Source organism: Mustelus asterias, chromosome 19 (genome assembly GCF_964213995.1).
Source record: "Mustelus asterias chromosome 19, sMusAst1.hap1.1, whole genome shotgun sequence".
Lineage (NCBI taxonomy): Eukaryota > Metazoa > Chordata > Chondrichthyes > Carcharhiniformes > Triakidae > Mustelus > Mustelus asterias.
The window spans coordinates 65,421,116-65,437,304 of NC_135819.1; the positions used below are offsets into that span (position 1 = coordinate 65,421,116).

General features: G+C 42.8%; 1 protein-coding gene across 1 annotated transcript in view; it reads right to left on the reverse strand.

The window, feature by feature from the left end:
- snd1 (staphylococcal nuclease and tudor domain containing 1) overlaps positions 1-16,189 on the reverse strand; it is a 909,008-nt gene that overhangs the window by 380,980 nt on the left and 511,839 nt on the right. The gene's annotated exons all lie outside the window — the stretch shown is intronic.

The window sequence follows — 16,189 nt, forward strand, 5'->3', positions numbered from 1 at the left end:
GCATGCTGACATCGTTTAAGACTTACCTGGATAGTCACATGAGCAGCCTGGGAATGGAGGGATACAAACGATTGGTCTAGTTGGACCAAGGAGCGGCACAGGCTTAGAGGGCCGAAGGGCCTGTTTTCCTGTGCTGTACTGTTCTTTGTTCTTTTGTTGTTTGAAAAGGAGAGCAACACAATATTCCAGGTCTAGCCTCACCAAGGCCCTGTGCAATTGCATCAAGACATCCCTTGTCCTGTACGCGAATCCTCTGGCAACGAAGGCCAACATACCATTTTTTTTTTACTGCCTGCTGCACCTGCATGTTTACCGTCAGTGACTGGTGTACAAGGATACCCAGGTCTCGTTGCACATTCCGCTCTCCTAATTTACATCCATTCAGATAGTAATCTGCCTTCCCATTTTTGCTACCAAAGTGGATAACCTCACGTTTATCCAAATTATACGTCGTCTCCCAATCATTTGCCCACTCACTCAACTTGTCCAAATCACACTGAAGGATCTCTGCATCCTCCTCACAGCTCTCTCACCCAGCTTTGTGTCATCTACAAATTTGGAGATATTACATTTAGTTCCCTCATCTAAATCAATAATATGTATCGCGAATAGCTGGTGTGCCAGCACTGATCCCTCCTGTCCCCACTAGTCACTGCCTGCCATTTGGAAAAAGATCTGTTTATGCCTACTCTTTATTTCCTGTCTGCCAACCAGTTTTCTACAAATCTCAATATACTACCCCTAATTCCATGTGCATTAATTTTACATGCTAATCTCTTATGTAGGACTTTATTGAAAGCCTTCTGAAAGTCCAAATAAACTACATCCACTGGCTCCCCCTCATCAACTCCACGAGTTACATCCTTGAAGAATTCCAGTAATTTGTCAAGCATGATTTCCTTTCCATAAATCCATGCTGACTCTGCCCAATCCTGCAACTGTTTTCCAAGTGTTTTGCTATAAAATCTTTGATAATGGATTCTAGAATTTTCCTCACTTCAGGCTTATCTCTTTACCCCCCTTTTTAAATAGTGAGATTATATTAACTACCCTCCAATTTGTAGGAACTGTTTCAGAGTCTATAGAATCTTGGAAGATGACCACTATTTCTCAGGCCACTTCCTTAAGTACTCCGGGATGCAAGTTATCAGGCCCTGGGGATTTTTCAGCCTTCAATCCCATCAAATTCTCCAACACCATTTCTACTAATATTGATTTACTTCAGTTCCTCCCTCTCACTAAATAAATTCTGTGTTCCCCAACATTTTTGTGGCCTCCTTTGTGAAGATGGAATCACAATATGTATTCAGTTGGTCAGCCATTTCTTTGTTCCCCATATATGAAGGACTAATGATTCTGGTGTTGCTGACATAATCCAGCAAAGTTAACTGAGTTTAATAATATTTCAAAAAAGTTTTCTAATAGACAGTAAACTTGAAAAATCCAAATGGACTCTGCATAAACAATACACCAGTAATTGCTGTGGTGACCGACATAATCATAGTGCCCAAGTCCCCAGTGTAGATAAACTCTGGCCCTTGTTTCATTTCTCTCCCTCTGAGGAGGAAACAAATCAAGTTTTGGGGACCACTCCTCTTAATGTTGAAGTTCAGAAGTGCAGGACAACATGAACTCTTCAATGTGCTCTCAGCATAAGGACCGATCTCTGTAGAGAGATGTCCAGTATTAAAAAGTAAACTAGCAGGATATACAGCTGGAAACAAGCACTTGGTAGAGTGATAATTGAAATTGGTAAGCACCTGGGAAGTTGATGCGGGGGGGAGGGGTGGGGTGGTTATGTAAGTGAGCTTCCCGACATATTAAACTGATAGGAACCCTGGAGTGTTGCAGAGAGAACATAAAGAAAGAATACATTTAAATTTCTCAGGTCAACAGAATGCATTATGTAATTGGTTAACCTGAAAGGTTAAACGCTGATGCAGAGAATCTTATAAATTAAATTGTCCACTGCAATTCCACAAAGAGCATGCAGCGTTATGTTCAAATCTTGTACCCACCTTCCGCAGTCCTAAACTCATGAAAACGTCTTTGAGATGGAAATAAAATGTCAATAATATGAATGCTGCAACCACTACGGTAGCAATGGAAGAACACAGAGAGTCAGGTCTGCAGAGATCAAGACCTACACATATCTCAGTCATTCTCATAAATTAGGAGGAAGCAATTCAGAATTGCATTGGTGAGTCTGTGCATAGAGATGTGGATCCCAGGGACATGGTGAAACCAAAGCTTCGTAATTACCTTTGGACAATTGGTTAATTTGTTCATATTCCTTGGCTATTCTAGAAGATTTTGTTATCCCATTTAGTTTAAAATAACAGACAGAAGAACGTTTTATGTATACATCAAGCTATTGTGTGTAAATAACCCTAAATGATTATTTCAAGGCTAAGAGGTTCTTTGAATTGGAGCATGGGGGTGGAGGTGGGATTAAAATCTGCATGCCAGGTTATGATGCATGATTTGAACAGCTTCCTAAAGTGTTTTAGGAAAAGCAAAAGAAAAACACACTTTTCTAATATCATGTGGTTCACACTTTGAAATGTTTTCTCAACTGGCAATATTTCTTAAATTACAATGCTCACCCCCTGCCAAAATACCTGGCTTGGAAAATATCTACATCAGACTCATTGAAGCTAATCACCCATTTGATGACTTCATTCAATGTTCCAAGCCAAACAGACCAAGAATGACTTCTAGGGAATCTCCCACCAATAAATCCAACCCTATTTCCACTTCGGTATCTACCAAGGTAGAAGGCTCTGACGAAGGATCATCCAGCTCTGTTCTCTCTCTCCACAAGAGTCATCCAGACTCGAAACATTGGCTCTATTCTGTCTCCATAGATGCTGTCAGACCTGAGATTTTCCAGCATTTTCTGCTTTTGTTTCAGATTCCAACATCTGCAGTAATTTGCTTTTATCTATGTGAAAATAAAAAGTGCTTTTCAGTCAATGGACATTGAATTTCAAAACTGGTTTAATTAGTCTTGATTGATTTCAATAGGAAAAAAATTAAAAGATGCTTGATTTAAATGCTGACAGGTCATAATTTGGGAGTCTGCAGGAGATTAAGACATCTGTACTCTGTGTAGAAAATTATTTAGGATAAACTTTTTTTTAAATACACTATTGAAAGCTGATTCTCTGCTTCAGGAGGTTAATGCTGCAACAGACTTCATAACATTACATCACAAGTATTTTGCCTTGTTAAACTTTGGTATATTTAACTTGTAATTAAGTGCTGTGATCTGGACCAGTATGATCCTGTGTTGTTTTTGATTCGACTGAAGCATGGTGGGAATCGTTTGTAAATTCAGTATGTGGCTTGCCCTATTTTGAGTAGTTAATCGTTAGAGCCAGGTCACATTGATTTCTGACAAGGGCACAGCTCATTTCAAAAAGAATGCTCTTGCTCATGTGAAACACTGTCCCTTCACTGTAAGCACCTTTTTAAAAGGGTTTATGCATAGTCCCACAAAACTGCAATGGAATTTGAATCAGAAAATCTTTCTTTCAGTAATGTTAGTTGAGGGATAAATATTGGTCAGCTTGCTCCTTTGCTGTTCAAAATAGTCACATCCAACATTCCATCAGGACTGCCTTGAAGTGCTGGCCTAAATTTTGTTCTCCAGTTTTTGGAGTGGGGCCTGAACTTACAACCTTCCGATAAAAGCAAATGACTGCGAATACTGGAATCTGAAGCCAAAACAAAAAATGCTGGAAAATCTTAGCAACCCTGACAGCATCTGTGGAGAGAGAATAGAGCCAACGTTTTGAGTCTGGATGACCTTTGCCAGAGCTGACGTTGGCTCTATTCTCTCTCGCTCCAGAGATGCTGTCAGACTTGCTGAGATTTTCCAGCCTTTTCCGTTTTTGATTTATTTCACATAGCTTGGTTACATGGAATACTGCACTATGAGACAAACTTGTACAAAATTTGACAAAATTACATAGTTCAACTGATTGTGCACATCCACCAAAAACGAGTTAAATCAATTCAACAGTGACAACAGCTATTTAGGCAGGAGAAAAGGGTAATTAGTAATCCAGAATTTAAGTTAAACACAGATCAAAATGGAACAATTTAGTAATATTCCAGCTAATCTATGACATCTGACACTATTATCAATTAAAGATCAAGGGAACAGACTTCATCTTAAACCTGAATACATATCATGCCTGCAAATAAATATCTACACTGACATTTCACTGCAGTACAATGGAATGCTGCATCTTCTAGATGAGAGGTTAAACAGAAGCACTGTCATCCTACTCAGGTGGACATAATAGACGGCAGTATACTCTGCAGAGGAGCATAGTGCTTTAGTAGTGTTTAACATATTTCCTCAACACACCACCACAAATAATCAGGTCATCTGTTGAATGTGGAACCTTGCTTTGCAGAAATAGACTGTAACACCTGCCCACCTAACAACAATGATATAACTGGCTGTGAAGCACCTTGGGTGCGATAGCCTTGCTCCTCCGCCACCTCCTTTCTCTTATTTGACGTTGATCTAGATATACATGTTGATCCTGATTTCTTTTCTCCATCAAGTCCCAACATAGCCACAGATGGAGCTGAGGCTTCAAGTGTACCAGGGTCATGCATAGGGGCTGGTTACTAATACTGTAATTGTTAGAGACTCCCCATATCAAATACCCAAACATGATAAGTAACTACCCAAACTCCCTTGTATAGGCCACCACCTCAGGGCCACCCCCTTGCAGAGTTTCTTCCAACCGACTATTCCGCCCCCCCCACTCCGTTTCAGAGCTCTCCCCTCCCAACCAACCCCCTTGCAGAGCTCTCCCCAACCAGCCAACCATCCCCCTTGCAGAAGCCTCCCTGTCATTACTCCACCCTCACTGAGATGATTTTCTTGAGGTATTATTTTGTTAATTGTGCCAACGCGAATCAGGATGAAAAGCCCATGTGTGTAATATGCTGGGAAATACAAGCGAATGAGTGAGCGTGACACAGGTCCTGAAGCTCGGTCCACTGGCAAAAGTGGGTCTCTGGAAAAAAAAAGTTTGAAGAACATTTTTCTAAACCATGCTATCTTTGGTATCCATGAATGATGGCTGAACGAGCTGAAATCTTAATTTTCATATTTAAAGAAATGTATGATGTGTATTCTCCTTGGGCCTAAATTGTTTATGTTGATTTCCCATCAATAACAGTTAAGTTAATGCATTATTGACGATCTTTCGCAAAACTTCATAAACTCATGCTGTAAAGACTTATAATTTTTTAAGCATAAGTAGGAATAGCAATTTTGATTCTGAATCCATCTTCCAATTATTGAAAATTGGACATGATGGCCACTTTCTCTGGACAGTTATTTTACTTTAGGCTATTCTCTGCACAAAATACAAATCTATGCAGTGAGACTGTTTTTCCATGCAGAACTATAAAACATCTCATGACAATACTGGAGCCAGTGTATCGTAAAGAAAGTCACTGACATGAGATAATAATTGTTCATATCAAACAACACCGAAGAGGATTTTAGGTATACGTGCTCCCAGCAGTATCCTTCACTCTGCTGGGAGCGCACATCAAAAAATGTCGGAGGCAAGATCAAATAGTCCGCTCAGATATCACAGCCCTGGAAAATCACCACACCTAAACTCCTGATGAGTGTCATGCGGGAAAGCATATTTGTAAAACTATCCAAATGCTTCCACTAAGCTCGAGGGACTGATAGCCTTATGTGGTTCTTCTCTATATGACAATGATTGCTCAAAAATCGTCCTCAGTCTTTGCTTCCATCAATTGTATGAACTGCCTCCCATTCTGGGCGGCTGCCATCCACATTTGAAATGTAGCTCAGTTATTCTAGGCTTTTCATGTGCCTTAGGACCAGTGTTTGGAATAGAGAGGACGGATTTATTTGTGCAAACTTCGACAGTCAGCTCCTGGAAATCAAAGTAAAACACCGCCACAAGGTTATAAATATCAGAATACAGGTTAACCTGAATCTGAAGAAAACGTCATTGGATGCCATGTGTTTAGGACTGAACACAATAGCATACAAATTATTTTAGCATCATTTCAACAGCAGGAGGACGACATCTGGCATAGTTGTCCATTCATTGACATTTTGGTTACAGTGACCCAACAAATAGAAAATTGTACATATGACAATGTTACACAGGGGATAGCTTTAATTCTAATGATGGAAGGCTGTAATGGATGAAAGCAAGTATAAAAATGTCAGCCACACCTTTGCGATAAAACAAGTTTTTATTTACATAAAGCCTGAACGGTAAGAGACTTGTGCGTTCAGTCTTAGGAAAGACAGATTTGATTTATTATTGTCACAGGTATTAACATAGAGTGAAAAGTATTGTTTCTTGCACGCTAGGTGCTAAAAGGTTGTATTCTTAACCTTGAAGATTTGCTTAACTGAACAAAAATCAGGCAGAGGAGGGCGAGAGAATCGTAAAAATCTGCTTCACCAAAACGACATTAGATGACGGTATTAAAAATTTACATACAAACCAGACATAAATAAGCAAGAGATTCATGAAGAGAAATATTTAAGGATGCTGGTAAATAGAGCAACCCAGCAATAGAAGCAACAGTTTTATACACGGCTCATGTCTAAACTGTTTGAAATGTCAAACCATTTTAAGGCAATTCTCCAGCTTTGGCCTTTTGAAAGAAAGAAGCTGCCAAAGTTTGCATAACAAATACTTCCGTTGCTGAACTGCTTGGAATTCTAATCCACATCATAGTTGGGGAAAAAAAGAGCCTTTCAAACCATTTTTATTTATAATGAAATCAGTAAGTTACCACAAGCTACAAAAATCACCTCACAAACTCATTGACTGCCTTGGAGTTTTACGTTTAAAAAACCAGTCATATCTGATACAGGTTAGGTGCAGAGTTAGATGCAATGTCAGTACAGACATGCAGACATCAATATCTCCAAAGTTTGATTGCAGAGAACAAGTGAGGGGAATATAAAAAATCCTGATGACTCCATCTCAACACTGAAACCCTGTGCCTGGAAGGAATTTCATTATCCCAATGGAAAATTTCAACAGCTGAACTACAACCGTTAACACAAAGTGCATTTCAAACTACCATATCTGCATATGGCTGGATGTTTTAATTCCCTTTCAGTTTGTAATTTTGCATGGCTGGGACAATTGTTTAATTGAGAAATGACCATTTATAAAGTGAAGAACAAAATAAGATTTATATAGTGTCTCAAGACATCCAAAGCATATTATATACCGTGAAGTACTTTTGATATGTTACATAGCTGTAGACGAATGTAGCAACTAATGTAGTGGAGATGCCGGCGTTGGACTGGGGTAAGCACAGTAAGAAGTCTCACAACACCAGGTTAAAGTCCAACAGGTTTATTTGGTAGCAAATACCATAAGCTTTCGGAGCGCTGCTGCTCCTTCGTCAGATGGAGTGGTTATCTGTTCTCCAACAGTGCACAGATACAGAAATCAAGTTACAGAATACTAATTAGAATGCAAATCTCTACAGCCAGCCAGGTCTTAAAAGGTACAGATAATGTGGTTGGAGAGAACATTAAACACAGGTTAAAGAGATGTGTATTGTCTCCAGACAGAACAGCTGGTGAGATTATGCAAGACCAGGGGCAAGCTGTGGGGGTTACTGATAATGTGACATAAATCCAACATCCCGGTTTAGGTCGTCCTCATGTGTGCAGAACTTGGCTATCAGTTTCTGCTCAGCGACTCTGCGCTGTCGTATGTCGTGAAGGCCGCCTTGGAGAACGCTTACCTGAAGACTTCCTACAGAAACTCAACACACATGGAGCAGTTGAACCAGGAACACTCCTCGTCACAATGGATGTCTCGGCATTCTACACCAGCATCCCCCACGATGATGGCATTGCTGCAACGGCCTCAGTACTCAATGCCGTCAACTGCCAGTTTCCAGATGCAATTTTACAACTCATCCGCTTCATCCTGGACCACAATATCTTCACCTTCAACAACCAGTTCTTCATCCAGACACACGGAACAGCCATGGGGACAAAATTCGCACCTCAATATGCCAACATCTTCATGCACAGGTTCGAACAAGACTTCTTCACCGCACAGGACCTTCAACCGATGCTATACACTAGATACATCGATGACATTTTCTTCCTTTGGAGTCATGGTGAGCAATCACTGAAACAACTATATGATGACATCAACAAGTTCCATCCCACCATCAGACTCACCATGGACTACTCTCCGGAATCGGTTGCATTCTTGGACACACGCACCTCCATTAAGGACGGTCGCCTCAGCACCTCACTATACCGCAAGCCCACGGATAACCTCATGATGCTCCACTTCTCCAGCTTCCACCCTAAACACGTTAAAGAAGCCATCCCCTACGGACAAGCCCTCCAAATACACAGGACCTGCTCGGATGAGGAAGATCGCAACAGACACCTCCAGACGCTGAAAGATGCCCTCATAAGAACAGGATATGGCGCTCGACTCATCGATCAACAGTTCCGACGCGCCACAGTGAAAAACCGCACTGACCTCCTCAGAAGACAAACACGGGACACGGTGGACAGAGTACCCTTCGTCGTCCAGTACTTCCCCGGAGCGGAGAAGCTACGGCATCTCCTCCGGAGCCTTCAACATGTCATTGATGAAGACGAACATCTCGCCAAGGCCATCCCCACACCCCCACTTCTTGCCTTCAAACAACCACACAACCTCAAACAGACCATTGTCCGCAGCAAACTATCCAGCCTTCAGGAGAACAGTGACCATGACACCACACAACCCTGCCACAGCAACCTCTGCAAGACATGCCGGATCATCGACACGGATGCCATCATCTCACGTGAGAACACCATCTACCAGGTACACGGTACATACTCTTGCAACTCAGCCAACGTTGTCTACCTGATACGCTGCAGGAAAGGATGTCCCGAGGCATGGTACATTGGGGAAACCATGCAGACGCTACGACAACGGATGAATGAACACCGCTCGACAATCACCAGGCAAGACTGTTCTCTTCCTGTGGGGGAGCACTTCAGCAGTCATGGGCATTCAGCCTTGGATCTTCAGGTAAGCGTTCTCCAAGGCGCCCTTCACGACACACGACGGCGCAGAGTCGCTGAGCAGAAACTGATAGCCAAGTTCCGCACACGAGGACGACCTAAACCGGGATGTTGGATTTATGTCACATTATCAGTAACCCCCACAGCTTGCCCCTGGTCTTGCATAATCTCACCAGCTGTTCTGTCTGGAGACAATACACATCTCTTTAACCTGTGTTTAATGTTCCCTCCAACCACATTATCTGTACCTTTTAAGACCTGGCTGGCTGTAGAGATTTGCATTCTAATTAGTATTCTGTAACTTGATTTCTGTGTCTGTGCACTGTTGGAGAACAGATAACCACTCCATCTGACGAAGGAGCAGCACGCTCCGAAAGCTTATGGTATTTGCCACCAAATAAACCTGTTGGACTTTAACCTGGTGTTGTGAGACTTCTTACTGTGCAACTAATGTATACAGAGATATCAAAATTAGCAGCAAGGTAAATGGCCAGATCATCTGTTTTAGTAGCATTGCCAAAAGAGAGATTAATATTCTTCAGAAGAACTTTAGTCTTCCACCATTAGCATCATAAAAGCACAAATTTAACATTGCTGCCTCACAGCGCCAGGGACCTAGGTTTGACTTCAGTCTTGGGTGACTGTGTGGAGTTTGCACGTTCTCCCCGTGTCTTTGTGGGTTTCCTCTGGGTGCTCTAGTTTCCTCCCTCAGTCCAAAGATGTACAGGTTTCGTGGATTGGCCAGGCTAAATTGCGTGGGAATACAGGGATGGAGTAAAATGCTCCCCTTCGATGGGCTGAATGGCCTCCTTCTACTGTAGGGATTCTATGATCCCATACAGAAGACCATACTTCTGCAGAACAGTATTCCCGGAGTGCTTGTCTACTCTTATTCTATTAGCATTATAGAATCTTATAAATTCCTTTAACAGAAAAATGCTTCAGAGAGTGCATTATTCTGTTAGCACTGTGTGAGCATACCGGATTGAATTTTGTGTTCAGATCGTTGGAGTGAACCAAATTCATGACCTCCCAACTTAATGAGAGTGCTACCTCTGACCCAAGCTTATACTTTAAAGGAGTACACTGATGAACATTTGCCTGTCTTGCATCCTTCAGGCAAATTAAAAGAGGTGAGGGGGTGGGGAAGAGGGAGAAGAGAAGAAGGAGGAGTACACTTTGCTTAGATATTTGTGAGGTGAGGGATAAGCAATTAAAAAAATTACCAGGCTTCATGCTGCTGACTGTTACCCAGTGACTCCAAATGGATAATATGCATGTGTGCAAAGACGAGAACATATAGGTGCTTGTGCAAACATAAAATCAGTCACATGCTTTGCATTTAATCATAGTTAATAACAATCCCCGAGGAACAGGGTGACTCTAAGCCTTCTTTTCTCTGAGTTACGTGTGAATCTTGCCAAAGACAACAAAAACAAAATAATTGACTCATATTGCAAATCATAATCTGGATGACATTCAAGCACAGACTGGGCTCAACAGTAATCTCTTCCCTACACCACTGTGCCACTCTCACCCGCACCACTGTGAAATAGGCTCCAAACACTGGTAGTTAGCCTCTAGTGAATAATCGCCCTTGGATATGAACAGGAGATACCTGTAGAATCAGCACAGCAAGTCAGTGTCACAAGGAAGCAAAAACATGTTAGTGACTAAATCATCTTGTGCACATCTCCAATTTGGCAAGACTTCTAGGTTTCTTTGTGAAATGTGCATTTTTTTCTTCTCCCCTTCCTATGATTCTTTTCACAGCTTAACCACCTCTCTAAACTGTCTGGAAACATTCAGCAATTCTGCTTTTAAAGAATTTAAAGAAGTGCATCAGTGCAGTTCAGGGGTGATCATCTCCTGCCATAAGATTGTGCCTTGCCTCAAACCCGGGGTGATCCAATGGCACAGTCGCGATTCAAAATTCAGACTAGTGGAGAAATTGGGAGGAGAGAAGAGATGTTGCAGAGCAGTAGACAGTGTGGAAATTAGCAGCACAAGCTTGCAACCCAGTAATCTATGACACAGCTCTAATTAGAGTGCCAATGTACTGTGCCTCCACTGTGCTACACTTCAAAAATTGAAAAATACTGAGACAACAGAAATCTGTGTACAAATAAACAATGCAGCCATGTATCCCACAGGAGCAGTTAGTGCAGCAGTGCAAATATAGTTGAATAGCCAAAGCCTGTGAGGAACTTGATCTAGATAGCACATTCGACACTGTCTCTCTGAACTCAGAAATATAACTCTGGTTTTGGTAAGAAACAGGATTCTCTTTCCATCCAAAATTCCTTATATAGTAGTGAAGAAAAGCACAATGAGCATTTATTGTCACTTTCAAATTTCAAGTTGCTTCAGAAAAATAGCTGGATTCGAAAAGGGTTTTTAAAAAGTTCTCAATCACGCTGGACAGCACCTGAGTGATAACTGGCTGGGAACAGGGTTAGACACAGCTGTGACACCCCGGGGTTAAATATCAAATTCATACTAAACGTCTGGGCTCAAACACGAATGAATGGTGGCCCATGACACGAGATACGGATGGTACATTTCAACCAGTAGAAATGCGATGGATTCGAGAAAGAAGGACGACTGTTAAGAAAAGCAGACAAAATAAATTAATACTTCTGGGACAATGGTATAGTACAGCACTCTAGAACAAGGAGATGGATGAGGACTAATGGGGATCTCCACTTTAGTCTCTTCTTTTCACAGATTAGAGCCAGAATATTTTCAAGTTACTTTTTATGGCGTATTAAACTGCACTAGTGTTGGGTCCCACACAGTCTTTGGCAACATCAAAGCTTGTAAGGAGTCTAACAACACCAGGTTAAAGTCCAACAGGTTTATTTGGTAGCAAACGCCACTAGCTTTCGGAGCGCTGCTCCTTCGTCAGGTGAGTGGGAGTTCTGTTCACAAACAGGGCATATAAAGACACAAACTCAATTTACAGAATAATGAATAATGATTGGAATGCGAGTCTTCACAGCTAATCAAGTCTTAAAGGTACAGACAATGTGAGTGGAGAGAGCATTAGCACAGGTTAAAGAGATGTGTATTGTCTCCAGACAGGACAGCCAGTGAGACTTTGCAAGTCCAGGCAAGTTGTGGGAGTTACAGATAGTGTGACATGAACCCAAGATCCCGGTTGAGGCCGTCCTCATGTGCGCAGAACCTGGCTATCAGTCTCTGCTCAGCGACTCTGCGCTGTTGTGTGTTGTGAAGGCCGCCTTGGAGAATGCTGACCCGAATATCAGAGGCTGAATGCCCGTGACCGCTGAAGTGCTCCCCAACAGGAAGAGGACGGCCTCAACTAGGATCTTGGGTTCACGTCACACTATCTGTAACTCCCACAACTTGTCTGGACTTGCAAAGTCTCACTGGCTGTCCTGTCTGGAGACAATACACATCTCTTTAACCTGTGCTAATGCTCTCTCCACTCACATTGTCTGTACCTTTAAGACTTGATTAGCTGTGAAGACTCGCATTCCAATCATTATTCATTATTCTGTAAATTGAGTTTGTGTCTTTATATGCCCTGTTTGTGAACAGAACTCCCGCTCACCTGACGAAGGAGCAGCGCTCTGAAAGCTAGTGGCGTTGGCTACCAAATGAACCTGTTGGACTTTAACCTGGTGTTGTTAGACTCCTTACTGTGTTTACCCCAGTCCAACGCCGGCAACTCCACATCATGAACATCAAAGCTTGTCAAGGCTAGTGGCTAGGATATCTGGCCCAAGTAAACTTGCTGGATTCAACATTACAGAACCTTACATAGTATCTACTGCACGGAAACAGGTCATTCTGCCCAACAGGCCCATGTCCAGTGATCAGGCTCCACTTGAGCTGTTGCCCACCCTTCTTAATAAACTTCTTCAAGTTAGCTTTCTATTCCTTTTCCCTCATGTTTACCTAGCTTCCACTTAAATACACAATTAGTTGCCTCCACCCTTTGGTAGCAAGTTCCACATTCTTGCCACTGTCTGGATAGAGAAGTTTCTCCTGAATTTCCTCCAGTGGATTTATCATGTTTTATTTCTGACCCTTTAGTCAAATTTGCCAGATTCACAACCAAAGAAAATTCCACCCATTCACTAAGGTCTGTGTATCCCAAACATCAGCACTGCGGAATATTCATAATAAGTGTAATAATCTTACCGATTAATCTTCCGTCACCAATCACCCTTTATTTGAAGTGTGTTCGAAATGGCGCTCAGTGGCTACAGAGTGCAGATCGGCCCTGAGTCTTTCCACTGCCGGCCTGAGTGGAGTCCACTGGTTTTAAATGCCCCCGTTGCTCCTTCCCTGTTGGGCGAGCCTCCATTCACCTTTTAGCGGAGCTCATACTCTATGAGGTCCACAGGAGATCTATTGACGATCTCATGTGGCCATCATGTATTCGGAGCAGGAAACTACAGAGGACAACACAGACAGCTCTAAAGTAAAGCAACAGCTGAAAACTAACTTCATAGCAGCCAGCATCCCTCATGCATTTTCAGAGTGTATTTCAGTTTATCATCCTACACATAGAATCCATACAGTGCAGAAAGAGGCCATTCGGTCCATTGAATATGCACTGACTCTATGTCAGGGCATCTTACCCAGGCTTGCCCCACATCCTAATCCACTATTTACCCTGCTAATTCTTCTTCCCCCCCACCCTCCAACCTACACATTTGGGAATGTGAGATAATGACTGCAAAATGTACTGAAATTTCAGCTCTGATTCACTTCTTTCTGAAGGAAATCAATGTGAGCAAAGTAACGATTAGATTGGTTAATCTCAAAACATTTCAAAGGTGTTTTTGAGAGGAATTTTGTATTCAGGAAGAATGGAGCACTTAACATTTAGGCACTCAGTGTCAGCAATAAACAGCAATCAGGTAAAATATAGCAAAGCTTGATCCTTCTTCTTGACCCTACTCCTTCCTTCAAACAAAGCCATTTTTCCCCCCTCACAACAGCCATTTTGTGTCCATGAGCAAAATGATGCGTGTACAATATCAAAATTATCAATGGTTTTGTGTCAGACTGAAACTACTACAATGTATTTTACACAGGATATCTGCAGCTGCAGGCTTTGTTGGATTTGAGATCAGCCTCCAAACACAAATTGCCAAACCACAAGGACGCCAGAGCATGCAACACACCAATCAAGAGCAGACACCACACACACACCAAGAATAAATACTGAGGAATGTGCCACACCCCCCCCCCCTCCGCCACACACACACACACCCCCCCCACCCCCTCCGCCACACACACACACACACACCCCCCGCCAAAGGAAATGGCTGTGGGGAGTGGTGAGTAATAGTAATTAGCCAGTTGTCATGTCGATGTAGCGTTCAGGCCCAGTACAGGAGCTCTACTGAATGGTACTTTCATTCCACTCCAAAATTTAAATACATCTCATTCTGTGCAAGATCTAGGGTTACCCATCTCTCCCTAGCAGTCTGTGACAAGAGCTCACACATGGAGTCTTTTAACATGGGGAGGCTGCTGCATTGCAGCTACCACACGGTGCCGGCTGACCAGGAAACTCTCCCAACCATAGATGTATCAGAAACAACCTGCTTGACCATACCACAAAAAACCTTCCATGGCCATCAAGTCCTGGGGTGGGAATCGAACAGCAAACGTCTGGCACAGAGGTAGGGATGGATATCACCACAAAGTCTTCCTTGCTGGTTGGCCAGCATCAACAATCACATCCACAGTTCTACGTGCAGAAACAGGTCTGTTCAAGATCCAGTACCATCAGAGCCTGGCACGGGGCTGGCTGAAACTAGGCTAACTGAATACAACTAGATACAACATTTAAAATCAGACTAGACCATTGGCTACAGAGAGTGGCATGACCTTCCACTTAGGCAAGACAACAAAAGGTAAAGAGGAGAATGTCCAAAACCCGAGGGAGGTGTTTGTATTTTAATTGTGTCTAATTGGTCAGAAGAGAGACTCCATTTTGGTTCTCTCCTTCTCTTTCCCCTTCTCCAGTGCATTGGTATGCAGGAGGAACATTTCTTTCAAGCTTCCAACAGATTGTCTTGCCGTCACAGAGCAGCCAACTCAGCACTACAAGCAATGACGTAAGACTGGCAGCCAGCTGACCAATTGCATCTCTCTGGCCCCCAGCAGCCGTAGCATCAATTCGTGTTTATCCCAACAGAGTCCGAGGACAGTAAACTAGCTCAAATCACTGCAACACATTTGGCAATTTCAAAGAGTCAGCCGCCACATCACATACACTCAGAACAACCCTAAATAGTATTAGAGCTGCAGGGTCCGAACTGACAACCTCTTCCAGAGTTTATATATGCATATGAAAATACTTCACCGAACCAATGAAACATTGCTGGAGGGATTTATCATTAACCCTTAGAGGAGAAGAGAGTGGGGTTAGGGGGTGGGGAGGGGGGGGGGGGGGGGGGGAAGCTGCAGGGGGTTTGTTAATACATACAAGAGCACTGCATCACACCAATGTACTGCTCATTACGACATGCGTCAGCAATACATTCACGTTCAGACTGAAGGACAAAGGGATGGGAGCGCAGCCTGTGTGGTTGCCTGCAACACTGTTAAAGGGAGAAGCGAGAAAGACCGAAGAAAGAGAGAAAATGTTCCGGAGAACAGAGGTTCCTGTTGCAGCTGTTGCAGTCACTGGCCAACAAAAACCTTATTAACAGGACAAAAGGCTAAAAGAAAAGCTGCCACAACTCACTACCTCAAAACAAAAAAGGATACCACAAGAAATAGAGGGAAGAGAAGAGAATCTTTCTTCCCTTCTGTTGCGATGCTGATTCTGCCAAAATAAAAGAAAAGCTCATCACTGAAGATTTCCATTTCATCAGTGAGAGAAAGAGAGCGCTCTCCAGCAATCTTCCCTCCTCCAATCGCTCCCCCCACCCCCCCTCCCCTTGGAGCAATCAACGGATTATTGCTAACTGTGCGGGAGGCAGCCTGCAGCTGCTGCGTCTACTGGTGGAGAACTGGCTAGTTAAGCTACTGACTGCAATGTGCTGCTCGTAGCTGTTTTTAAATCAGCCAAGCCTGGCAGAGGGGAAGAGAGCGAAACAGATTAGA